Source organism: Aotus nancymaae, unplaced genomic scaffold (assembly GCF_030222135.1).
Source record: "Aotus nancymaae isolate 86718 unplaced genomic scaffold, 86718_ANA_hifiasm-v0.15.2.pri h1tg000004l, whole genome shotgun sequence".
In the NCBI taxonomy this organism is placed as follows: domain Eukaryota; kingdom Metazoa; phylum Chordata; class Mammalia; order Primates; family Aotidae; genus Aotus; species Aotus nancymaae.
The window spans coordinates 56,738,776-56,766,508 of record NW_026988415.1 but is presented as its reverse complement, the minus strand read 5'-3'; the positions used below and the strand labels follow the sequence as shown (position 1 = coordinate 56,766,508).

The 27,733-nt window shown below is 35.8% G+C and overlaps 2 non-coding genes and 1 pseudogene across 2 annotated transcripts; 1 reads left to right on the top strand and 2 right to left on the bottom strand.

Annotated features, from left to right (window-relative positions):
* Window positions 1-9,129: 9,129 nt before the first annotated feature.
* On the top strand, window positions 9,130-9,696 carry LOC105725698 (ADP-ribosylation factor-like protein 5A; annotated as a pseudogene).
* A 9,047-nt stretch (window positions 9,697-18,743) lies between these two features.
* On the bottom strand, window positions 18,744-18,850 carry LOC135269446 (U6 spliceosomal RNA). The gene has a single exon (XR_010337738.1). It is a non-coding gene; the product is annotated as a U6 spliceosomal RNA (small nuclear RNA).
* An 8,343-nt stretch (window positions 18,851-27,193) lies between these two features.
* On the bottom strand, window positions 27,194-27,334 carry LOC135269437 (U4 spliceosomal RNA). Its single transcript, XR_010337731.1, has one exon. It is a non-coding gene; the product is annotated as a U4 spliceosomal RNA (small nuclear RNA).
* Window positions 27,335-27,733: the final 399 nt, after the last annotated feature.

The window sequence follows — 27,733 nt, the reverse complement described above, 5'->3', positions numbered from 1 at the left end:
CAGCGCTTTGGGAGGCTGTAGTGGGTGGATCACCTGAAGTCAGGAGTTTGAGATCAGCCTGGCCAACATGGTAAAACCCTGTCTGTACTAAAAATACAAAAATTATGCAGGCGTGGTAGCGAGTGCCTGTAATCCCAGAGGCTGAGATGGGAGAATCACTTGAACCCAAGATGGGGTAGTTGCAGTGAGCTGAGATCACACCATTGCACTCCAGCCTAAGCAACAAAGCATGATTCCATCAAAAAACAAAACAAACAAACAAACAAAAAACCTATAAACAGCAGAAGAAAAGATCACAGCAGAACTAAATGAAATTGAAACAATGATTAACAAAATGAATTTTTTTTAGAAAAAAGATAAACAAAATTGATAAACCAGTAGCCATAGTAACCAAGAAGACAGAGGATACAAATAAACAAATTTGGAAATTACAAATGGACATTACAACTGACACCGAAGAGAAACAAAATATCACCAGAGACCATTTTGAACAACACACTGAACAAACTAGAAAACATAGAGAAAGTGCATAAATTCCTGAAAACATACAACCTCCTAAGACTGAATCAGGAAGAAATAGAAAACCTCAACAGACCAATAACAAGTTCCAAGATTGAATCTGAAATAAAATAGCTCCAAAGAAAGAAAACCTCAGAACCAGACAAATACCCAGCTAAATTCTACCAAATGTACAAAGAAAAACAATTTTCTTGAAACTTAAAAAACAGAAAGAAGTAAAACAAGGAGGAGAGAATTCTTCCTAACTCAATCTATGAGGCTAGTATGATCCCTAATATCTAAATCAGACAAGGATACAGCAATAAAAGAAAACTACAGACCAATAACGCTGATACACATACACATAAAAATTCTCAATGAAACACTAGCAAACCAATTCAACACTATATCAAAAGGATAATACATAACGACAAAGTTGATTTTATGCCAAAGATGAAAAGATGGTTTAACATAATGCAATTCAGTAAATCTGATATATCACATTAATATTCTGCATATGGCAGTCCAATTTTTCAAACATCATTTATTGAAAAGGGTGTCATTTCTCCAGTTATGTGTGCTTGACAGTTTTTTAGAAGATCAGGTGGTTTAAAATATTTTTAAATTCTCTATTCTGCTCCATTAATCTATGTTTCTATTTTTATATAAGCACGATGTTGGTTTTGTTACTATAGCCTTGAAGTGTAATTTAAAGTCAACTAATGTGATATTTTCAGCTTTGTTACTTTTACATAGGATGACTTTGGCTTTTCGGGCTTTTTCGTCTCATACACATTTTAGAATATATTCCATTATTTCATTTCTTTTGATGGCTGAGTAGTATTTCATGGTATGTATGCATATGTGTGTGTGTGTGTGTGTGTGTGTGTGTGTCACATGTTCTTTTTTTTTTTTGAGATGGAGTCTTGCTCTGTTGCCAGGCTGGAGTGCAGTGGCGCAACCTGGGCTCACTGCAACCTCCACCTCCTGGGTTCAAGTGATTCTTCCGCCTCAGCCTCCCGAGTAGCTGGAACCACAGGTGCGTGCTACAATGCCCCACTAATTTTTCTGTATTTTTAGTAGAGACGGGGTTTCACCGTGTTGGCCAGGATGGTCTCGATCTTCTGACCTCATGATCCGTCCGCCTCGGCCTCCCAAAGTGCTGGGATCACAGGGGTGAGCCACTGCGCCCGGCCTGTCACATATTCTTTATCCACTTATTGGTTTATGAGCATTTCGACTGGTTCCATACTTTTGCAGTTGTGAATTGTGCTGCATTAAGCATGTGTGTGCAAGTGTCTTTTCCATATAATGACTTCCTTTTCTCTGAGTAGATACACAAATGTGGGTTTGCTAAATCAAATGGTAGTTCTACTTTTAGTTCTTTAAAGAATGTTCATACTATTTTCTATAGTGGTTGTATTCGTTTACATTCCCACGAGCAGTGTGAAAGTGTTCCCTTTTAACTGCATCCATGCCAGCATCTAATGTTTTTTGATTATGGCAATTTTGGCAGGAGTAAGGTGCTATCTCATTTTGGTTTTGATTTACATTTCCCTGATAAATAGTGATGTTGGTGTTTTTCCATATGTTTGTTGGCCATTTGTATATCTTCTTTTGAGAATTGTCTATTCATGTCATTGGCCCACTTTTTGATGGGATTATTTGTTTTTTTCTTACAGATTTGCTTGAGTTCCTTGTAGATTCTGTATACTAGTCCTGTCCTTTTTCAGATGCATAGTTTGTGAATATTTTCTCTCACCCTGTGGGTTGTCTTTTTACTCTGCTGATTATTATAATTATGATCATTATTATTATTTTGCTGTGCATAAGCTTTTAGTTTAATTGGGTCCCGTCTGTTTATTTTTGTTTTTGTTGCATTTGCTTTTGGGTTCTTGGTCATGATATCTTTGCCTAAGCCAATGTCTAGAAGTTTTTCAGATGTTATCTTATAGAATTTTTATAGTTTCAGGTCTTAGATATAAGTCTTTAATCTATCTTGAGTTGATTTTCGTATAATGTGAGAGTGGAGGATCCTATTTCATTCTTCTACATGTGACTTGCCGATTATCCCAGCACCCATTTGTTGAATAGGGTGACTTTTCCCACTTTGTTTTGTTTGCTTTGTCAAAGATCAGTTGGCTGTAAGTATTTGGCTTAATTTCTGGGTTATCTATTCTGTTCTATTGGTCTACTTCCCTATTTTTGTGCCAGTATCAAGCTGTTTTGGTAACTATAGCATTTTAGCATAGTTTGAAGTCAGATAATGTGATGCTTCCAGATTTGCTCTTTTTGCTTAGTCTGGCTTTGGCTATGTGGGCTCTTTTTCAGTTCCATACGGATTTTACGATTTTTTTTTTTTTTTTTTTTTTAGTTCTGTGAAGGATGATTAAATTTGTAGATTACTTTTGGCATTATGGTCATTTTCATAATGTCGTTTCAACCCATCCATAAGGTTTGGATGTGTTTCCATTTGTTTGTATCATAAATGACTTTTCTTGACAGTGTTTTGTAGTTCTCCTTGTAGAGATTTTTCACCTCCTTGGTTAAGTGTATTCCTAAATACTTTAGGTTTTTTTGCACCTGTTGTAAGAGGAATTCAGTTATGGTTGTAACTCTCAGATTGGTCATTGTTGGTGTATAGTAGTGGTACTGATTTGTGTACATTGATTTTGTATTCTAAGCTTTTCCCAAATTTGTTTTTCAGATCTAGGAGCTTTTTGGATGAGTCTTTAGAGTTTACTAGGTATATAATCATATAATTGGTGAACAGTGACAATTTAACTTTCAATTTACCAATTTGGATGCCCTTTATTTGTTTCCCTTGTCTGAATTTTCTAGTTAGGGCTTCCAGTACTATGTTGTATAGAAACGGTGACGGTGGGCATCCTTGTCTTGTTCCAGTTCTCTTTCAACTTTTCTCTGTTCAATATAATGTTAACTATGAAAATAATTCAAAAAAGGATATAATTGTTTATGATTACAGAACAGAAAGTAGATTTTGTCAAACCCCAACAATTAAAAATACAGATTTATCATGGGCATTGAAAGAGAGAGGAGGACTGAAGGGAAATGTAAGGGCAAAAATATTCTCACTTATGAAGATGTTGTATAATGATAATGTACAATATAAGTGGAGCAAAATAATGCTGTTCTATGAATATATCAGCATTCTTTCCGTTTCTATCAGCATAAGTACACCCAGTCCACATGCTAACTTCTTTCTTATATTCTCTTTAATTTCTCCAGTTTGCATTTATGTGTATGTGTGTATAAGCATGGGATGGATCTGCAGCAACATACACCAAACTAATAATGGGAAAAATTACTTGGGTTTAGATTATGCAATAAAGACTTTCACATGCCACTAATATATATTATATAATTATATATTTACTCACATATAATTCATATATAATTACTTGTATATAATATTAATTATTCATATATAATTACTCATATATATTTATTATATAATTAAATATATTCATGAGTATATTATATATTATATCTAGAAATATTAAAAATAAGAGTATAAAGCAAAATAAGTATGTGAGTGATGTCACCTTGAGTTATTTTCTAGTAATAAAAAAAATACATGAAACAAAATCCTGTTTGAAGCCTATCAGAACAAGATAAGGCATTTAAAAGAAGTGACCTCGGAGTTCAGGAAGAAAAAAATGACGCTGCAATAGAAGTTATTTATTTCCAGCCTTAGCTTATAAAGGACATAAGGTAGTCTGAAAATGTAGGAGTGTAATGATGGTATCCCACTTGCTTCTTCTCACGTAAGCCAAATGATTGCCAGACTTGCAGGCAAATAATAACTAGCTGGTGGGAATAGTGAGGCAAGAGGCAATAGGACCAGGTGAGGTCAACAACACTTCCTTTTACTATTTCTGTTGCATCACTAAAACCCACCATACCAAGTGGCTAGCACAGAGTGATTTTAAAGGTTTCTTCTTTGTTTACTTTAAGTAGAGATAGTTCCTTAGTTTTTGCTTTATTACTATCCTTCATTTTCCTGTTAAGCATTTCCAAGTGTCATGTGTGTGAGCTCCATAGGGCGCAGGAGGCACCAGCTGCCTTGCACTGTGGAGGCCAAAACCACAGCTTGAGGGAGACCTGGCCCCTTTTTGTCTGTGTCTGGCAGAGGTGATATGAGAACAAGACAGTTCTTCCTGGCTGCGTGGACAATAAAGAATTTTGGGTGGACCTTTGAGCACACACTGGGATAGTGAGGAGCTAGGGAAAAAGCGCAAACTATGTAACTGAAGCAGATTAATAAGAAGTTTAGGGTTTTTTATCCTTGGCCCTCTAGCAAAGTGTTCTGTTGGATATGATAGGTTTCATTGGCAGGCTACAATTATAGGACCCCATTACAGCCTGTGTCGAGGTGGGTATGTTCTTCTTGACTGTTCGTTTTCATTCAGACTACCCTTCAAACCACCTAAGGTTGCATTTATTACCATAATTTATCATCCAAACATTTATAGTAATGAGAGCATTTGTCTCAGTATTCTAAGCTCACTATAGTCTTCTGCTTTAATATTTTTAAAGTTATTTTACATTAATTTGTTCACTGTTATGTGATCCAAGCCCAGAAACCAACCCCTCAGTGGTAGAGACTGCAGGGAACTATAAAATAAACAACGTAATAACAGAATATTGTGGAAATAGACTGAGAAGTACACCATGTGATGCTTCCTTAAAGTCAGAATTACCTGCATTATAACTGTAATAAATTTTATTATTTCTATTTAGATTTTCTTATGCAGCTGCTCTCCTATCAGACCTCATCTTTCAAAATAATTTTTAGTCTCCCTCCATTCATTCACATACTTATCTGAAAATTCTTAAGTTCTTACAGCTTTGGACAATAACTTCTTTTAGAAACTATAAACTAGTTACAATGGAAAAGTTACTCAAGATTCAGAACTTTAAAAAAAATGGAATATGTATATTATGTGCCCAATGTCTTTACCTTAGTAGGAGACTAAAGCCATTCCTCACTTCTCTAACATGCTGAAGAAATTATCTGAGTGGGGGAAGAGAGATGCAGCTATAATATCAAAAAAAGCAGCATTACTCAGCAGTATCCATTCTCGTTTAAACTTTTCACTTTTAGAGTTTTAAGGTTACATGATATACTTTATGCTCATAACCAATGTGGCTGGAGAATTGGTATTGAATTTACAACATCAGTAGAACAGAAAATGTCATGTATTTTATGCATGCCAATAAAGTAATGACCTGTTCTTGTTCTACAGATAATGGAAGAAAAAAGTTCCAAAGTTTCTGTATTTAATAGTCCTGGTGAACAGAGATTATCTTCTACATATTTTCTGGGGCACTTATTTCAACAGGAATCAAATATTAGCCCTCATTGGAACTCAAACATGAATGCTTAGTTAAGCCCCAATGTACTTTTAATAGGAATATAAAAAGCAAATGTTATTCAACACAGGAAAATCATAAGGTCAAGATGCATGTGTTTAGAGACTCATAACAATATTGATTTATTCTGAGTTTTACTTCATATCTAAAAGGTGATCTATTGTGGAAAAAAAAAAAAACCCATACTTTTAGTGGAAAGATCTATGACATAAAGTCAATAGACCCATGCTCTCATCTGTATCATAACCCATGACTTGTGCCTTTGGGTAAATTACTTAATTTACACCTCAGTTTCTAGATCAATAAAATATGGCTGTCGATGTGCTGATTTCTAAAATATACATTCAGCTCTCAGTGCTGTGGTAGAAAAATGTGAACTTTTAACAAATCCAGGTTTTAATCCTGATTCTATTCCTTATTACCAATCACATTAGACTAATGATTAATGTCTTTTATTCTCAGTTTCTTCTTCTCTATAAATGGGAATAATATTATCTGATTCCTAGAACTGCAGAGTTAAATTTAATTAGATAATATATGTAAAGTGAATGGCATAAATTAGGTACTATATATATGTATACAGAATATATGCATATATGTAATCTATATATTGTTACTTTTTCTATAATTCTAAGATGTACCTTTTACTTGAAAGGATGTGATAGTCACAGCCATATAACTATCACTTTTATGCTATGTTATTCTTTAGGTAAATAATGAAGATGAAACACCTAGCAACTGGGGATATTTTTCAAATTAATAATTTCTAGGCACCTAAGTTAAAGAAATCTTTTTCGGCTGAGCTAATAAAAGCAAGGAGTTGACTCCAGAGAACAACTCTTTGCAGCATTCATAGAAATTAATTGACTGCTGGGCTTCTCTGCACACCCACAGTACCACACAGTACCGTCACCAATATGATGCTAGATTACAATTGACAAGCACTATCAGGTATTGGTAAGTACAATCTGAGGACCATGTATATGCTTCTAGAGTACATGGAATGAGGCCAAATGCTTTCAAAAAATGCTGTTCCATATAGACTTTGGTCCAGTTTTAAAGCACTTTATCTAGTAAGCTTTTATGGAGCCACCATATATAGGTTAGATGTTCCTCCTCTGTACTTGTATAGCATCTATTCTTCTTCTCTCATTGAACACTTACCTCACTTTATTTTAAATGCCAATAGAACTCCTTAAGTTTTTACTAGACTATAAATTTCATAAACGTAAAGGTCATAATGATCTCATTTACTACTGAATCATCCATTTTTAAAAAAAAACCCTGAAATATAGTTTAGTAAATATTCAGCAAGTAGAAGTTAAATGAAGAGGATATTTGGTATGAAACCAGAGTTAGAGGTAACATAAAATGTGTTTGGATTGGTTAAAATTTTGAAGTTGCAATATAATCTAATTTTCAATTGTTTTATTTTCATTTAAAAATTATTCTCACAGGCAGGAATGGTGACTCATGCCTGCAATCTCAGTGCTGTGGGAGACCAAGGTGGGAGGATTGCTTGTGCCAGGAGTTCCAGACCATTCTGGAATATATAGTGAGATGTTTTCTCTAAAATAAAATAAATAAAATAAAATAAAATAAGTTGGACATGGTGCTGTATGCCTATAGTCCTAACTAATCAGGAGGCTGAGGCAAGAGGGTCACTTAATCCCAGGAGGTAGAGGATGCAGTGAGCTATGACTGCACCACTACAGTCCAGCCTGAATGACAATGTAAGACTTTGTCTCAAAATAATTATATATATATATGAGCATATATGTGTGTGTGTGTACATATGTGTGTGTATATATATGTATATGTATGTGTTCTGAGAAAATCTCCATCACTTACTGTAAAGAAGTATAGAGGAGGAAAGTAGACAGGACAATGAGCTAGGAGAACAGAATATGAGATCAAGTTTCACCTTTTCTACTTACTTAAGCATGCAGAAGAAATGAAGAAGATGCTCGGTTAAATTACTTAATTTTTCTGAATTTTAGTTTCCTCACCTGTAAATGGAGCATACAGATGAAATATGCTCTCTTTATATTTCAAAGGACGCTTGTGAGGCTTAGATACTATGATATAAAAGTACTTCAAAAACTGTCAAAACTAATGCAAATGAAGCATTTATTCTGAATTATGTAGGATTATTGAGACAATTACTATAAAACACATTGTAAACTTATTAAAGCAAGAACATAGTCTGTTTGTATAATTACAATGTTAAAAAGCTGAAAAATCATCCCCAGGTATGATATAAAAGAAAATTTTCTGTTAGCCATGGAAAGGAGGGGTATCAGAATTTTAATCCAGAAGGGACAAAAGTGGTGTGGAAGTAAAAGAATATATGCTTCGGATTTTATGGAAACAAGAAAGGCCAGTAGTAGAAATATTTGGAATCTACTATAAAGTAGGAATTGTCATGTGTAGGAAAATACTTATGCAGCTCACATTTTAATGGAGGTGACAGATAGCAAAAACAGTGACAGAATTCACCTATGAGCTCTCCTGTCCTTATTATCCCAATAAACTTCCTCATTCTTTCTTTTCAAATTCATTTCTATGAGCAGATATTCCATTTCCAACCTCTCCACTCTTCAACTAATAGAGAAATGGTGGATAATTAATTCTGTGCCCATTTGAAGTAATTTTACTGTTAAAAATACAAATAAGGATTGTGTTTTACGTACTTTGATGTTTAAGACAGACAATCAAGTCTGACATATCCAACTCTTCTTCTTACTTTATCAGTTACTATTGCACAAAGAAATATATAAACATTCGCACTCACGTCCCGCCAGGCCCGCCCCCAGGCCTCCCCCGCCCGCGTGGTCGTCGCCACCGCTGCCACCCGAGAGGAGCTGGGGGAGGACGGTGGCCCGCGAGGCTCGTCGCAGACAACGCGGCAGCGATGTCCGCGAGCCAGGCGAGTGCCGCGGCGGTAGCGGCGGGGCCTCGCGCGCGGCAGGGCGGCCTGGGCTTCGGCCTCCCTCCGGTTCCCTGGAAGCTGGCCCGCGGCCAGCGCGGGAGCAGCAGCATAGGCGGAGGCTCCAGCGCGTCTCTCTCTTCCCCCTCAGCCTGAGCCAGGGGAGGCCAGGCTGCCCAGGTGTCTGGAAGGGGGTCCGCTGCCCGAGAAAGGGAATTCTCTTCACCAGAATATGGAGACTGTTCAAGCACCAGGAGCACAAAGTTATCATTGTTGGGCTGGATAATGCAGGAAAAACTACCATCCTTTACCAGTTTTCTATGAATGAAGTTGTACACACATCTCCTACAATAGGAAGTAACGTAGAAGAGATAGTGAATAATAATACACGTTTCCTAATGTGGGATATTGGTGGCCAAGAATCTCTTCGTTCTTCCTGGAACACTTATTATACTAACACAGAGTTTGTAATAGTTGTTTTGGATAGTACAGAGAGAGGATTTCTGTAACTAGAGAAGAACTCTATAAAATGTTAGCACATGAGGACCTAAGAAAAGCTGAATTGCTGATTTTTGCTAATAAACAAAATGTTAAAGAATGCATGACTGTAGCAGAAATCTCCCAGTTTTTGAAGCTAACTTCTATTACAGATCACCAGTGGCATATCCAGGCATGCTGTGCTCTAACTGGTGAGGGCTTGTGCCAAGGACTTGAATGGATGATGTCACGACTTAAGATTAGATAATTTCTACTGACCTCTTCTCATAGACTTTGTATAAATGAAGTGCTGGACTTTACCTGAAAGCTGCAAAAATTAATGGTTTAGATATATTTATAATAAGCTGATTTAAACTTTTTCTATAAGAAGAAAAATTAAGACCACTTATTTGAAAACAAAGATGAAGTCTCACCTTCCAATTTGCTTTCTCATTAGTTTTTTCCAAAGTAAGTTTTAAAGCTGTGATTGACAATTTTCTCATAATGAATCCTCTCAGGACATTGTGTAGCCTATGGTAAGTACAAAGGGAGAGGAAGACATTTTGAATTATAAGAGCTTTATTATCAGTATAACCCTCCCTAGTTGAATGTTGTTTTCTTCTTGTTCCATTAAGTCAAAATACAAATCACAGATCCTCAGTTTCCAATACTTTAAAATGTAACATTACTTATAAAAAGTATTTTGCTTAAGGTTGTGTGTGTATTGTGTATATACCTCAAGTTCAAGTTAATGGCTTTGATTTATGTTCTAAAGAAACACAAAGAACACAAATATCAATAATATCCTTATGACCATAATGAGATAAATATTGGCATTCGTGTGAAGTGCCATTTTATACTTTCTCCCTATGTTCTCTGTATTGTACTAATCAACCTCCCAAATCAATGAGCTGCTTGTTAAAAAAAAAAAGGAAAAGGAAAAAGCATGACATTGTGTATTGATTTTTTGTTGACTAAGATCACACACGTTGAAACATGTAATTCAGCAGAGTGGGATAGCTATCAGATTCTTGGCTTAGTATTACTAATGGGCAGGAATGTACCATGAGCAACTATCAGATTATTCCTTTCAGTGGTTCTTATGGCATCTAAATTACTGAATAAATTATTCATTAATCAGTGAATCATAAATTATGATTAAAATAATCAAATGAATTCTCAGCATTAATTGAAAACTGTTGTGTGAAATATGTCTACCCAGGAAGGTAACACTCTATAAATACTGTTAAACAATTTAGCTATATTATTTTTAAGTATTATATTGTATGTCAAGTGGTTAAAATGAATTTCAGAGTAAAAGTTAGGTGTGTTTCTGAGCAACATTGATAATTTCTTATTTTGGTACTTGAAATATAGTGTAAGATTTTTTTATTTCTAAATTTTGTTGTATCTTCTATTACATAAATGCATTGTTTGACAGTTATAAAATGCAAGTGTTTTTTGAATGATCTTAAGAATTTGGCTTAAAAATTCATTGATACAATGTATTATTTGTATTACGAAGTAACTTGACCCCAAACAGCCTTTATGTTAGCTTAGGGTATCTTTTTTCAATGTGTGAAAGTCAAAGGTATTCCTGTCACAACTGTAAACAAACTTGTCCTAAATGTGTTAAAACATGGATACTCTATTTGTATATCTTTCATGCCTTAAAAATCTGAAGGTTAATCCAAACCCACATGTTTTAGCATATTTAAGAAAAAAACTACTTTTAATATCGCCGTTTTAAACTTTATGAAGATTTTGGTGAGGAATAGTAGTATATACTTTAAGTGTTGACAAAACTTAGAAAGTTTCTTTCTATAAAATGGGAAATACTCTGTATCTAAATCCAGGTCAGGCATGGGAGATCAGTATTTAACATTGGATGTTTTGTGTTTTATATTTATAATGTTCAAAATGCAAGCATAATTTAATCTTTGTCCACCTGGTTTTACAAAAGTAAATCTTAAATTACCAAGTTTTTCTCATGTTCACATACTTTCTCAAATCTCTATAAAGAATTACTTATCTATTAAAAATCCCCTTAACCCAAATCTGTATTATGGTTTCACCAGATAAATATTCTGTGATGTACCCCAGAAAATCCACATCTTTTGTCCTTTTTATTTTTAATTTGAATAATCATGTGCTTAGTCCCTTGGATTGCTGCCACATCAGTTTAACACGATATCAGCACATTCCCTTGTCATCAAGGTATTGGCTCAAATTTATTCATAATCGACTGTTTAAAGCATGCACTACCTTGTTACAGTTGGTTTAGTGTAGTGGATTATTGACATGACGTCATGAGAAGATGTGGGATTTTGCACTACATTTATAAAACTTGATTTTGTTATCTACCCTTCAAGGTGAACATTAAAAATAAGGTGAGATCTGTGTACTTGTACATAAAACCAAAATTATAGTTGGGAAAAATAAATTTATATATGAAAATGTCAAAAAAAAAGAAATATATAATCATTTAGATGTTATCTATATATCTTAGAAACTTAAAATTCCTTCTTAGTAGCATATATTCCTCTAAATAAAATATTAAACTAATGGGGTAATGAATGTGAGCAAAATTTATTAGAAACCAAGAGGCAGAACTTTAAAATTTTAGTTAATGTGATAGTAGAGTATAAATCTTTTTTAATTTTGTTTCACACAGATCATATAAGGGCAGTAAATAATGCAAAATCTAAGATAATCAGATTCAACTTCTATTTTCTATAAAGTGGAAAGAGTATAAATATATGCCACAGTGACTGATATTTGTATTCCTTCCTAGATTTAACATCAATGAATATGACATTTTCTGACTATACAGATACCATTGTATAATTAATAGCAATACCTTTCAAAACCCAAAATAAACTTTATGTTTCTAATTTGATTAAAAATAACTTTATTATTTGAGCTAATTTTATATTTTAGTTCCCCAAATGCAGCATATATTTTCCTTTACTCACAACCCACATCCCTCGCACACCAGATTGTAGACAGTTTTGTTCTAAATACAAACTCTCATTTTTATTTTTTTTCTATTTAAAAACTCTGTGGTTAGGATTTAAAGACCTGTGACAAAAAATTATTCTTATTAGTAACAGATTACAGATAAAGTAGAGCTGAGACAAAGGATTCATTCAAAAAGCATTTGGTAAATACTTTGTATAGGCATGATTCAGTGTCCCTGACTACATGCAGCTACCATTCTACGACAATACACCATAAAAATAAACCACAAGAAACTTCTATTTATCCTGGGGAGGGTCAACAAATGCTTTAGAGAGCAAGTTCTATTTTAGCTACACTTCAGAAGATGGCTATGCATCTATTAAGCAAAAAGTAGAAATATTCACATTGCAGGGACAAGGAGTAGCTATTTCTAAGGAAGGATGCAGTACAGCAAGTTTGAAGACAAGAAATAATCTTCATGTGATGGGAACATAAGAAAGTAAAAATGAGTGTGATATGACATCAGTCTACAGTGGGAGGAAAGGACTAGAACATGAAGGCTTTTGTGGATCACATTACAGAATTTTGCCCTCATTATAAAAGCCATGGAAGCCATTGAATGGTTTTATATTTGTATCTATTAGGGGATTAATGGCATGGATACCATCCTTACTCCTTGCCTGGTGTAGTGTGAGGTGAAACACATTGAACTGACTGTACTCATTTTAAATACATGATCATTGACAATGAGTGTGTGTATTACTTTATGTTTATGTTTCTATAAATAACTACTGGAGACTGGGTAATTCATGAAGAAAAGAGGTTTAATTGATGTACAGTTTTACAGGCTTAACAGGAAGCAATGCTATGAGGCTTCAGGAAACTTACAATCATGGCAGACAGTGAAGGGGAAGTGACTATATCTTATATTGTGGCGAGAGAGAGAGAAAGAGAGAGCACAAATGGGGAAACACAATACAGTTTTAAACCATCAGATCCCATTATAAATCACTCACTATCACACAAACAGCAAGGGGGAAGTCTGCCACCATAGATTCAATCAGCTCCCACCAGGCCCCACCTCTGACACCTGGGGATTACATTTTGAGATGAGATTTGGGTGGGGACACAGAGCCAAATGATGTAATACCACCCCTAGCTTCTCCCAAATCTCATGTCTTTTTCACATTTTAAAACCAATTATGCCTTCCCAACAGTCCCCCAAAGTCTTAACTCATTCCAGTATTAACACAAAGTCTAAGTCCAAAATGTCATCTGAGACAAGGCAAGTCCCTTCTGCCTATGAGCCTGTAAAATCAAAAACAAGCTAGTTATTTCCAAGAATCAATAGGGGTACAGGCATTGGGTAAATGTTCCCATTCCAAAAAAAAAAAAAAGAAATTGGCCAAAACTAGGATCTACAATCATCATGCAAGTACAAAACCCAGCAGGGCAGTCATTAACAATTAATTAAAGCTCAAAATTGATCTTCCTTGATTCCATATCTCACATCCAGAGCACACAGATATAAGGGGTGGGTGCCCAAGCCCTTGGGAAGCTCCACTCCCGTGGTTCTGCAGGGTACAATTCCCATGGTTGCTTTCATGGGCTGGTGCTGAGTGCCTACAGCTTTTTGAGGTACACAGTGCAAGCTGTCAGTAGATCTACCATTCTGGGGTCTAGAGGACAGTGGCCCTCTTCTCACAGCTCCACTAGGCAATGCCCCAGTGAGTATTATGTGTGGGACTCCAACTCCACATTTCACCTTCACACTGCCCTAAGAGAGGTTCTTCATGAGGGCTCTGCACTATAGCTAAATTCTGCCTGGACATCCAGGCATTTCCATACATCCTCTGAAATCTACGTGGAGGCTTCCAAACCTTAACTCTTACCTTCTGTGCAATTGCAAGCCCAACACCATGTGGAAGCCACCAAAGCTTGGGACTTATACCCACTGAAGCAATGGCTTGAGCTGTACCTTGGCCCCTTTTAGCCATGGCTGGAGCTGGAGTGGCTGAGATGCAGAGTGACATGTCCTGAGGCTGCACAGAGCAATTGGGTCCTGACCCTGGACCATGAAATCATTTTTCCCGCCTAAGTCTGTGATGAGAGGGGTACTGAGAAGTTTTCTGACATGCCCTGGAAACATTTTTCCTATTGTCTTGACTTCTCTTTAGTTATAAAAATTTTTGCAGCCAGCTTGAATTTCTCCCCAGGAAATGGCCTTTTCTTTTCTACTACATGATCAGGCTGCAAATTCCCTAAACTTTTATGATCTGCTTCTCTTTTAAAGAGAATTATAAGTTCTAATTTCAGACCATCTCTTTGTGAACTCATATGACTGTACACTGTTAGGAGCAGCCAGGCCATTTCTTGAATGCTTTGCTGTTTAGAAATTTCTTCCAGAAGATACCCTAAATTACCTCTTTCATGTTTAAAGTTTCAGAGATCTCTACAGCAGGGGCAAATTCTGTCAGTCTCATTGCTAAAGCATAACAAGTGTGCTCTTTGTTCTGGTTTCCAATAAGTTCCTCATCTCCATCTGAGATCACCTCAACCTGAGCTTTATTGTCCAAATAACTACCAGCATTTTGGCCACAACCATTCAACAAGTCTCTAGGAAGTTCCAAACTATCCCACATCTTCCTGCATTCTTTTGAGCCCTCCAAACTCTTCGAACCTCTGTTCATTACCCAGTTCCAAAGTTGCTTCCACATTTTCAGGTATCTTTAGAGCAATGTCCCACTCTCCTGGTACCAATTCTCTGTATTAGTTCATTTTCCCATTGATATAAATAACTACCTGAAACTGGATAATTTATGAAGAAAAAATAATTGACTCACAGTTCCACAGCTTTAACAGAAAGCGTGGCTAGGAATTCACAGAAAACTTACAATCATGACGGAATGTGATAGGAAGCAAGGACATTCTTCACTTGGTGGTAGCAGAGAGAGAGAGAGAGAAAGAGAAAAAGAGAGAGGAGAGAGGAGAGAGACAGAATAAGAGAGAAGGAAGGGGAAGCACCACAGTTTTAAACCATCAGATCTCATGAGAACGCACTCGCTATCATGAGAACAGCAAGGGAGAATTCCACCACCCTGACTCAATTAACACCCACCCAGCCCCTCCTCCAACACATAGGGATTAAAACTCAAGATGAGATTTGAGTGAGGACAAGCAATTATCAGTGTGGTTTTCACACTGCCCAGCAATATGATTATATTTTCCAGGTCCATACTCTCTTCTACTTAGTACGGACTATTTCACACTTTCTTTTCACCTCAAATCTTCACAATCTCACCACATAGCCACTCTCAGTTAATTCTCTTGCCTCTCAATTCAGTAAGAAATTGGAATAAACCAGGAGAGAATATTCAGCCCCTTCCATCACATCTACCAAACTGATATGCAACTCTTCACAGTTACCACCAAAGGGACTCATAATTAATTCAATAATATCAACAAAGCAAATTAAGAAATAGGCTTTATTGATAAAAGTTACAAAATGGTGGTCAATGAGAAGAGTAGCAAGAGAAGCATATGACATTCATAATCCTTTCATCATCTCATGGATAGGCATAGTGAGATTTAATTCATAAGACATGCAGATTTTTATTCCAGTGTAATGACCCTGCCCACTCTTGTTCTCCAGTTTTATAGGGTACAATAGGAGGAATTCTAAAGTTATCCCCAATAACACTCATCCTTCTATAAGCCCTTTCTCCTCAAGTATGGGTAAAACGTGTGAATGTGATGAATGATCCTTCCTGTAATCTTATTAATCATAAATTATATAAGATTATCCTGAGTTGGCCTTACCTAAGCAAGTAAGCTCTTCGAAAGCAGAGAGCTTTCTTTGCCTTTCTATTTCATAGAATAGGAAGTCAGAGAGATATTCAAAAGCGGAGAGCTTTCTCTGACTTTCTGTTTCATAGAATAGGAAGTCAGAGAGACATTCCACGACTGACCTGGAAGAAAGCAAGCATCCATTGTTGTGAACTGTCTATGAGTTCCACATGACGAAGAACTGCCAATTGCCTTTAGGAGATGCAAGTGGGCCCTGAATACAAATAACAGAAACATGGGGCTACAGTTTTATAATCACAAAGGGGTAAGTTTGGCCAGTAAATAATGAGCTAGAAAGAGGATGTCAAGTTCCAAATAAGACCCAGGCCCTGAAAAACAGCTTGTTTCAGCCTAGAAAGACCCTGACCAGAGAATCCAGTCACGCCATGCTCTTATTTCTGACCAACGGAAACTGAGATAATATATTACCATTGCTTTAATCCACTAAGTCTGTGCCCCTTTTATTATGCAGCAATGGAAAACTAATACGGATAATCTGCAAGCTATATAGAAAGCACAGCAGCATTTGCTTCTGCGGAGGCTTCAGGAAACTTACAATCATGGCTGAAGATGAAGGTGGAGCAGGCACATCACATGGTGAAAGCAGGAGCAAGAAAGAAATGGGGGAGACAGCACACACTTTTAAGCAACTAGATGGTATGAGAAAACACTCACTATCATAAGGGTAGCACCAAGAGTATGGTACTAAACCATTCATGTAAAATCCACCCCCATGATCCAATAGCTTCCCACCATGCTCCATTTCTAACACTACAGATTACATTTCAACATTTGGGTGGGAACACACATCTAAATTGCATCATATAGCTAAGGGAATTTCTGAGAATAGTTGTGAAGGTGCTACGTAGTTTATTTTGGTTGCTTACCATAAATATGAGAAAAGAAAGAGAGAAATTGAAGAAATGTTAAACAAAAAATAAAACAGTATGTAATGAAATTTTAAATTCTTAGCCTCTCAAGATGGCAAAAGATCCTAAAAGCAAAACATGACTGCTGAAAGTGTGGCATAAAGGAAAGCTGAATCTCTACAATTTTTTTTTTTTTTGCATTTCTTTTTTTTCTTTTTTTTTTTTTATTTTATTTTATCTTTTTCATTGCATTTTAGGTTTTGGGGTACATGTGAAAAACATGCAAGGTTGTTGCATAGGTGCATACGTGGCAGTATGATTTGCTGCCTCCCTCCCCTTCACCCATATCTGGCATTTCTCCCCATGCTATCCCTCCCCAACTCCCCACTCCCCCACTATCCCCCCTCCCCCCAACAGACCCCCGTGTATAGTGCTCCCCTTGTCCATGTGTTCTCCTTGTTCAACACCCGCCTATGAGTGAGAACATGTGGTGTTTGATTTTGTGTTCTTGTGTCAGTTTGCTGAGAATGATGTTTTCCAGGTTCATCCATGTCCCTACGAAGAATGTGAACTCCTCCTTTTTAATGGCTGCATAATATTCCATGGTGTATATGTGCCACATTTTTCCTGTCCAGTCTATCATCGATGGGCATTTGGGCTGGTTCCAGGTCTTTACTTTTGTAAACTGTGCTGCAATGAACATTCGTGTGCATGTGTCCTTATAGTAGAACGATTTATAATCCTTTGGATATATGCCCAGTAATGGGATTGCTGGGTCAAATGGAATTTCTATTTCTAGGTCCTTGAGGAATCGCCACACTGTTTTCCACAGTGGTTGAACTAATTTACACTCCCACCAACAGTGTAAAAGTGTTCCTATTTCTCCACATCCTCTCCAGCATCTGTTTTCTCCAGATTTTTTAATGATCGCCATTCTAACTGGCGTGAGATGGTATCTCAATGTAGTTTTGATTTGCATTTCTCTAATGACCAGTGATGATGAGCATTTTTTCATATGTTTGTTGGCCTCATGTATGTCTTCTTTTGTAAAGTATCTGTTCATATCCTTTGCCCATTTTTGAATGGGCTTGTTTGTTTTTTTCTTGTAAATCTTTTTTAGTTCATTGTAAATTCTGGATATCAGCCCTTTGTCAGACGGGTAGGCTGCAAAAATTTTTTCCCATTCTGTTGGTTGCCGATTCACTCTATTGACTGTTTCTTTTGCCTTGCAGAAGCTGTGGAGTTTGATTAGGTCCCATTTGTCTATTTTGGCTTTTGTTGCCAATGCTTTTGGTGTTTTGGTCATAAAGTCCTTGCCTACACCTATGTCCTGAATGGTTTTGCCTAGGTTTCCTTCTAGTGTTTTTATGGTGTTAGGTCTTATGTTTAAGTCTTTAATCCATCTGGAGTCAATTTTAGTGTAAGGTGTCAGGAAGGGGTCGAGTTTCTGCTTTCTGCATATGGCTAGCCAGTTTTCCCAACACCACTTATTGAACAGGGAATCCTTTCCCCATTGCTTGTTTTTGTCAGGTTTGTCAAAGATCAGGTGGTTGTAGATATGTTGTGTCACCTCCGATGCCTCTGTTCTGTTCCATTGGTCTATATCTCTGTTTTGGTACCAGTACCATGCTGTTTTGATTACTGTAGCCTTGTAGTAGAGTTTGATGTCCGGTAGTGTGATGCCTCCCACTTTGTTCTTTTTGCTTAGAATTGACTTGGCTATGCGGGCTCTCTTTTGGTTCCATATGAAGTTTAAGGTGGTTTTTAAAAATATGGAACGCTTCACGAATTTGCGTGTCATCCTTGCTCAGGGGCCATGCTAATCTTCTCTGTATCGTTCCAATTTTAGTATATGTGCTGCCGAAGCGAGCACTACAATTTTTTACTAAAGCCTCAGGAAGATTAAAAGATAAAAATAATCAGTCCCAATAAAAGCCTCTTGAAACAGTGTATGATTATGAGTTGGTGCCTCTCTTAATCACACCAGAGGTCCTCTTGAAAGCTTAAGAAGACTGTATCTCAATCATTTGAGCAGATGCTAAAAATATATAAGAAATTATCTCAGAAAGATATGTGGACCAGGCTTTAAAATTTTTTTTCCATTGGAGTGAAACCCAGAGCAATTCATGTAAGACCCACATGGTTTTTTAGTATAATATATCATCAGAAACACCACCAGCCATATCTGAAAGGGACAAAAAGAGTACAAAATAAAAGAAAGCTGTCAGACCCTCAAAATTCTGTCAAGGAGCAGGTTAATAAAACCACATGATACAAAAATATACCAAATTTCATGAAAAGAAGAGTGACTCAGCGGGTAGAATCAAGAGCCCAGAAAAATCCAGCGCCCCAGTGATTCTATGCAAGACCTCAGGGAAGAGAACCTAGATTCAAGGAAATTATTTCCAGGTCCTAAAATCTAATCAAGAATAATCTAGCATTTGCCTCGTTAGATTTTCAACTGCTTGGACCCATGGCTCCCTTTTACCTTCCTTTTTTCCCCTTTTTGAATCAATTTCGAAAACTATTTTCCTATGCTTGTCCCACCATTGTATGTTGAGAGTAGTGAGGAAAAACATCTTGTCTCTTTTCTTTTGTTGGTCCTCATATAGAGATGCTTTTTATGCCCAAGAGCCTCATTTTGACATGAGCACCTGAATTACATAATGGGATTTTGAACTTTGAGTTAAGATAATCTAGGTGAAATTTTTCATCTTGAGCTAAGATGCTAACATTTAGATGCAGATGAGGAAATTTTGAACCGGAGTTCATATCGGGGAAAAAAGGTTGAGACCCTTAGTATGGAGCAAATATATTTTGCATGTGGGAGAGAACTATGTCATGGAAACCAGAATCCACACTGCTGCAGGTAGAATTATCTAGGTCCCCAGATGTCAGTCTTGTGATTCTCTTAAATGATGTAGAAAAAAGGATGTTGCAGATGTAATTAAGTTTACTAACCAGTTGACCTCAAGAAAGATCTGCGTGTGCTTATCCTAATCAGATGAGTCCTTTAAAAGCAAAGGGCTTTCTGGCCAATTTCAACAGAGTAGGGGACGAGCATGTCAGAAAGATTGGGAGAAGCCTGAGAAAGATTCAACTCAAGAGAGATATCTTTAGCTAGCACTAAAGATGGAGAAGGTTACACAGAAAGGATCTGAGAGCTAAATGTAGCTTCCAGGTGATGGCCAGCAAGGAAAACAAGGACCTCAGCTGAAAGAAAGTGAACTATGTCAACCTCAATGAGCTTAGAAGTGAATTTTTCCCTAGAGTCTCCAAATAAGAACCTAGTTCTACTAACATCTTTATGTTCACCTTGTGAAATCCTAAGGAAATAATCTATCTGACCCCACCCAGACTTTCATCCTACAAAAAAAGTATGAGTTAATATATATGCTATTGTTTTAACCAGCCAAGTCAGTGGTAACTTATTAAGCAGCACGACACCTGAGAGGCACTTTATCTATGAAAGTGTAATCAGACTACTGGAGTATCAAGATGTCTAGGCTTAGGTGACAATAGTTTGAAAGCGGTATCTTCCAAAAATAGTTTGAAAGAGGTATCCCTCAAACTTGGTAAGGGAACTGCCTGGTATCTACATCTTTGCCAAGATACAGCCCCTTCTGCTCAAGTGGAAAAGAAAGTTTCAGTAATCTATGAATTTAGTTCAAATGCAACCCATCCTGCTGGGAGATTAAGTTGATCACCAAAACCAGCTTCTTCGTTGCCCAGGCAACCCATATTGCATTCTTAGGGTAATTTTCAGATATTCCTTCATGTCTCACCACATCTACCTGCATCTATTCTAATATACTCTACCTTTCCTTGCATTACTATATGCAATTATTTTGTTCTCCTAAGACCAGCTACTACACTTGTGCACACTAACCCCTGTAACCTAAACTACTCAAGCATGCCACTCTAGCAATATTCCCAATTTCCTTAATTATCAAAACTTTCCTCTCTACTGGATTATTCTCATTCATATGCAAACATCCCGTGAATTCTATAATCTTAAAAAATACAGTAGTGTTCCCCTTTTTTGTAGGGATACATTCCACGACTCCCAGTGAATGCCTGAAGCCACCAACAACACTGATCCTTATGTATAGTATGTTTTTTCCTATACATAATACATACCGATGATACAGTTTAATTTTATAAATTAAGCACTGTAAGAGATTAACACCAATAACTAATAATAAAATAGAACAGTTTTACCTATGTGAATATCCCTGTTCTTACACTTCTAGGCTATTATAAAGCACAGTAAGGGTTGCTTGAACATAAGCACTGAAATAACAATCAATCTGTTAATGGAGATGACTACCAAATGACTAATGGATGGCTACCATAGGCAGCAGGGAGTAACTGGACAAAGTGGTAATCCACATTCTGGGCAGGATAGAGCAGGATGGCACAAGGTTTCCTCATGCTACTTAGCAAAGCATGTAATTTAAAAATTACAAGTTATTTCTTTCTGGATTTTTTTCAGTTAGTGTTTTTGGACCATGGTTGACTATAGGTAACTGAAACCATGGAAAGCAAAACCACAGATGAGGGAGGGGGGCAGAAATCTACTGCAAAATAAAATGAAATAAAGCTTTTTTTAATCTCACGTATTTCTATAGCTACTACGTGTTTCTTTATCTACCTTGCGCATGGAACACTCCCTGAACAAATAGTTGATATCTTGCTCACTACTAATGAGCTACAAGTTTTGTTGGACTCATTTCAATAAAAAATTTGCCTCCTCCACTCTTTCCAAGACTATCAATGACTTCTATAATGTTAAATTCAATGGCAACTTTCAGTCTATCTTACTTGACCAATCAGTAGCATCTAACACAGAAGATAAAGTGTTCTCCTATCTCATAACCACTTCTTTTCAGCCACATTGATGACTCTTCTTTATCTACTCAACATCCAAATATTGCAATATTTCAGTATTATCTTTTATTCTTCCTAGAGCAGATCCTGGTTAAATACCAATAAGAACACAGGAAAATAAAGCATGGAAAGAAAAAAAAAACTAATGTAGGGTGTGTTATCAAGAAAGTTTTTATTGTATCTCAGAGGAAGCTTATCCCACTAGGCATTATGAGAGGCAGTGTAGAACACACACCATATTGTTGTCCCACATAAGTGGTTAACGAAAAAAGTTATTTATCAACTCTTATCATGGATTGGAAGGCGCTCCTGAGTGAATTTTCAGTTTTCTGTGTGTAAGGACAGATTACACTTTAGTATCCAGAGGTAATCTTTAAAAAGGGACAAAGGAAAGATACATAGTTGCTGACTATTGGAAATTGCATTGGTATATACAAAAATTATAAATGTCAAGGGGATGTGGATAGGGCAGTATTACCATCAGCTATTCTTGAGATATAGTCTTAGGATCCTTTCTATTTTGTCACTACCTAGTCCTCTGTGGCCCTAACCAGTCTCATGGATGTAAATATATTCTGCATACTGTTGACTCCTAAATTTATATCTTTAGCATGGACTTCTGTCTTTACCTTCAGACTCACATATCCAACTACTTCCTTGACATCTCTAGTTGAATGTATAATCTGCATGTCAAATTAATATATAAATGAAAACTTATGCTGTTTGTCTCCAAAATTATTCCCTCTTCATTTTTCTGTATATCACTAATACTGGACCATGAACTATCCAATTGCTCAGGCTAAAATCCTGGCATTATTCTTGATTTTTTTTATTTACACCCCAATTTGGTAATCTCCCAAATAATTTGAGCTTCCAAATGGTCTATATCTGCTTTTGCCCCCTGCTCCAAGTCTATTCTTGATACTGGAGCCGGAATGGTCTTCTAAAAATATAGGTCAAATCATGTCATTTGTATCCTCAAGATTCTCCAGTGGTTTTCTATCTCACTCAGAGGAAAAAAAAAATTTACATTAATTTTAATATCTTACATTAAGTTGATTGCCCTAATGTTACTACCATTTACCAGATACAAATTCAAATGTGTTTGAGACCATAGTTTATGCGGTTAACCCTTATCCAATCATGCTTCCAAAAGCTATGTTTTCTTCCTTAGGCTTACTCAAACACATTATGTTCTATATACATTCTAGCAGTAATTGCTATCCATCTTTACTTATATTAATTTCAGTATAAATTATTGTTGCTTTACATTTATACTTTTAGATATCAGATAATGATAGTTGTGTAAATGTAGGAATTCTTAGAAACCTAGTAGTTCAACACTTAGTTTTCAGAGGAAGACATTGGCATCCAGAAAAAAACAAGTAAATTCCTGTAGTTGATAGTAAGCCTGTACTTAGAAACCTGGCTTCTTCATGTATTTTTTTGCTCGTCTTTTCACTGTCGCCTACTAAGTCAATGATGCTATAAGAACAAAAAAGAAAATAGAAAACAAGCAAAAACTGAGTCTCAAAAACCCTGTTTTTGATTCCTTGTTTTTAAACAAAGATGGGTTTTGCAATGTTGCCCACGTTGATCTCAAATGTCTGGCCTCAAGCAATCTGCCCGCCTTGACCTCCCAAAGTGCTGGGATTACAGGAACCACTGCACCTAGACAAAACTCTATTTTATTTGTTTTATCTTATTGTTAATTGACAAATAAGTGAACATATTTATAGGGTACAGTGTGATGTTTTGATACATGTAACCACTCTGTAATTATCAAATCAGGGTATTTAGCATATTTATTACCTTTAATATTTATCATTTCTTTGTGGTGAGAACATTCACAATCTTCTCTTTTGGCTATTTTGAAATACGAAATAATGTTAACTATAGTAACCCTACTGGGCAATGGAACACCAGAACTTATTAATAACTTCTTATCTGGCTGGGCATGGTGGCTCATGCCTGTAATCTCAGCACTTTGGGATGCTCAGGCTGGTAGGTATACTGAGGTCAGAGGTTAGAGACCAGTCTTGCCAATATGGTGAAATCCCGACTCTACTAAAAATATAAAAACTAACTGGGTGTGGTGGCACACCCCTGTAATCTCAGCTGCTCAGGAGACTGAAGCACAAGAATCGCTTGAACCTGGGAGGTTGCAGTCAGTCCACTCCAACCTGGGTGACAGAGTAAGATTCTGTTAAAAAAAATGGTTGTACTAATTTATATTGCCACAAACAATAAAGGTTCCCACTTTTCTGAATCTATGCCAGCGTTTTTTTGTTTTTTGTTTTTTGTTTTTTTATGATGGCTATTCTAATGGGGGTGAGGTGACATTTTACTGGGAATTTGATTTTTATTTCCCTGATAATTAGTGATTCAAAAACCCTGCATTGAGCCTTGCAATTGGGAATTTATTGAAAGTAGAGCTAAAATAGTTAATAACTCACAGTCAGAAGAAAATAAATGATTTTATAGAGACAAAGTCTGGGTATAGATGAAAAATTAATGTCACATTTAAATTGGTTGATGTCCCATACCATATAGGATTAGAAGGTGTAACATAAGATAATTATATCTAAGGTTGATATTGAAGGAAGAAACTAGCTTTATTATCTAATATTTTGACTGTGTCCAGTAAATTGTAAGAGGCTGAGACATGACCTATCGTATTCTTGGATGTATTTCACAACAAATCATGTTTAATGTGATTCTTAATATACCATCTATTTTTTCTTCAAAAGGTGATTTCCATAGAATCATCCTCATATTGTATCTCTAGCCAGTCAACATGTGAACTTTAGAAAGCAATCACACATTATTGCTGATGCTTTCATTTCTATCAAAAGATTTTCTACAAAAACAAAAGCAGTAAATAATTTAACAGTTGGAGAAACTAAAACAGATTTTCAGCAAAAGCTCTCCTTTGCCTAAACCTTTGATGTGGAGAAGAACAGGGATAAGATGAGAATTTAGTCAGTGTAACTTCCTCAATAAATCTACCTCTATTCAGCAGCATGAAATGTTTTCTGAAATCCTCTAAACAATGCAGTCAGAAAAAAATGAAAGGAGAAAAGCATAAAACAGCAAGAAACTAGAGTAACTGTCCCAATGAAGGTACCCTAGAGGGAAAATAATTTGATTTTTCACAAACATACCCTGCACAGAAGACGAATACAAAACTACATGCTTTTATTGTATTTCTGCCTGCTAGGGTGGTTTAATGCTCTGCATACTTCATAGCTATTGGTCTTAAGAAAGAAACCTGCTTGAAATATAGTGCAGTTTGAGGTTTATATCCAGTGATACTCTGACTATATCAGAAGGTAGAGACAGGGATATAATAAAGAAAATTTAAAGTCCAGCGGGTGCTTGATGGTCTTTAGGTAGTTAGCATCCTAATTTAGAAATTAATTGGAAGATTAAGCAGGAAATGTTCATTGCCAGTTTTGTCATTTATTTGTTTGCATTTTTCCTCTGCCTGAGTACTTAATAAAGATGAATAACTCTTAAATATGAAATTATGGTAACAAATGGATACCACATAGTATTACTAAAAAGAGTAAAATCTGAATTGTTTTCCCCTTCAGAACTTAATAGTATCCTCTTTTTAATAGGCAGAAACAAAAGAAAATGAACAAAACCAAGTCTCTGGGGTGCTTTTTATATGGATAATTTAAAGGTTTTATGTAGGCTTTGCAGTAGGTATTTCTGAACATTTCATTTTTTTTTAACCTCCTTTCTTACAGTTTGATTTATGGCAGAGATCTCAGCAGTAACAGTGGAAGCCAAAGGAAAAATAAAATAATATCATCAAATGATGGGAGAAAAATAACTTTTAATCCAAAATTGAGTAACCTCAAAGTTATCTTTCAATAATGACAAATATACTTTCATATGAATAAGAACTGCAAAAGCTTACCACCAGTAAACCTTTCACTAAAGCAAGTTTTAAAGAATGTAATTTGAGGAAGGGAACTGACAGTAAAATTACTGATTATAAAAGGGAAAAATTAAAAAAAGATTGCTAGTAGATTATGTGTAGATTAATCAAACATTTTTAGCAAAAAGAATTATAATTTTGTGATTTATTTTAAAGTTTGTTTTGAAGTGGATGATTTGTTTTATAGGTGTTATAAGACTTTTGCATGATTGAGGCAGAAAGTCAAGTTTATAATTTGTTAAGAATGCATGATAAAACTTCAAGAGTAACCATTAAAATAACAGACATTTGAACAGTATAAAAAGGTAAGGTATCCAACGTAATGTATTATTGGCACAAATATCAATTAACAGAAGCTCAATGACAAAGTATGTTTTTAAACATGCATTTAGAAATTATACATACATTTCTATGGTACTCATAAATCAAAGAAGTCATAATGAAATATTAAAAATATTTATATCTGAATAAGAATGATGATGTAAATAAAAATAGAAGGGATGTGTCATCAGTCGTATATAAAGTAAAACTATTGGCTATAAAGGCTTATATAATAGAACAGGAATCAGTAAATATTTCTGTAAAGTGCTGAATAGTAAATATTTTTGACTCTGTAGGCTGAAAGATATCTGTCATAGTTCTTCAACTCTGCCTTAACTTAAGAAGCCGTACATATTATGTAAAGATGTGAAGATTTCTGTGTCCCAATAAAATTTTATGAACATTATTGAAATTTTGATTTCATATAATTTTCCTGTGTTCCAAATGTTATTCCTTTCTGATTTTCATCCATTTTATAAAATAAAAATCCTTCTTAGATCACAAGCCATAGAAATAAAGATGGTGAGCTAGATTTCGCTCATGACCTGTAGAGCCTTGGTATAGCAAAAAAAAACACTAAAAATTAATGGGCTAAGCATTTAAGAATTTAGGGGAAAAAATGCCTCAGCTAAAATAATTTTAATGAATACATTTCTACTTGTCAAAATATAATCACCTTGTGCTACTTTTAAAAGTCTTGCTTGAAGTGTAGTTAAAGGCTCCATTTCTATTCTCCATACCCTTTACCTTCTCTTTCCTGCTTTATGTCTTAAGAGACAAGGTCTTGCTGTGTTGCCCAGGCTGATCTGAAACACCTGGACTCAAGCAGTCCTCTCGCCTCAGCCTTCCAAAGTGCTGGGATTACAGACGTAAGCCTCTACACTGAACTGTCTTTCCTATTTAACATATTTTGTTCTCAGCAATAGCCAGGGTAAATTTCTCAGTACAGTATTATGCCTTCATTTGTTAATTCTTTCTTTTACTCTTTTGAGTAGAGAAAATAATCTATTGAGAATTTATTTTGATCACTGTATTTTTTTTTTTTTAAATAATCAGTCTCCACAGATACTGTCAAAAATTGCCAGTTCCGACTGTATTGCAAGTCGTCACGGTGGGGTATTGGGAAAAGTTTTCAATTAGCAATAATCACGCCTCAGATAAACCTCACCGGCTACGATACTGCCACTGCGCAAAGCCGATCACTGTATTTTTAATTGCACTCACTCTGTATTGCTTCCATTTCTTATTTGAAGTCATTTCTACTTTGTTTTAAGCATGGCTATGATTGGATTTTAAAAATTTTTTAAAATTTATGTGGTTACACAGTACATGCATATGTTTATGGGGAACATGAGTTGTTTTGATACAGGCATGCAATGTGAAATAAGTATATCATGGAGGACAGGGTATCCATGTCCTCAAGTATTTATCCTTTGAGTTACAAAAAATCCAATTACATTCTTTAATTTATTTCAAAGTATGCAATTGTTATTGTTGACTATAGTCACCCTGTTGTGCAAGCAATAGTAGGTCTTACTTATTCTTTCTATTTTTTCTACCTATTAACTATCCCCCATCTCCTCCCACCAGTCCCCC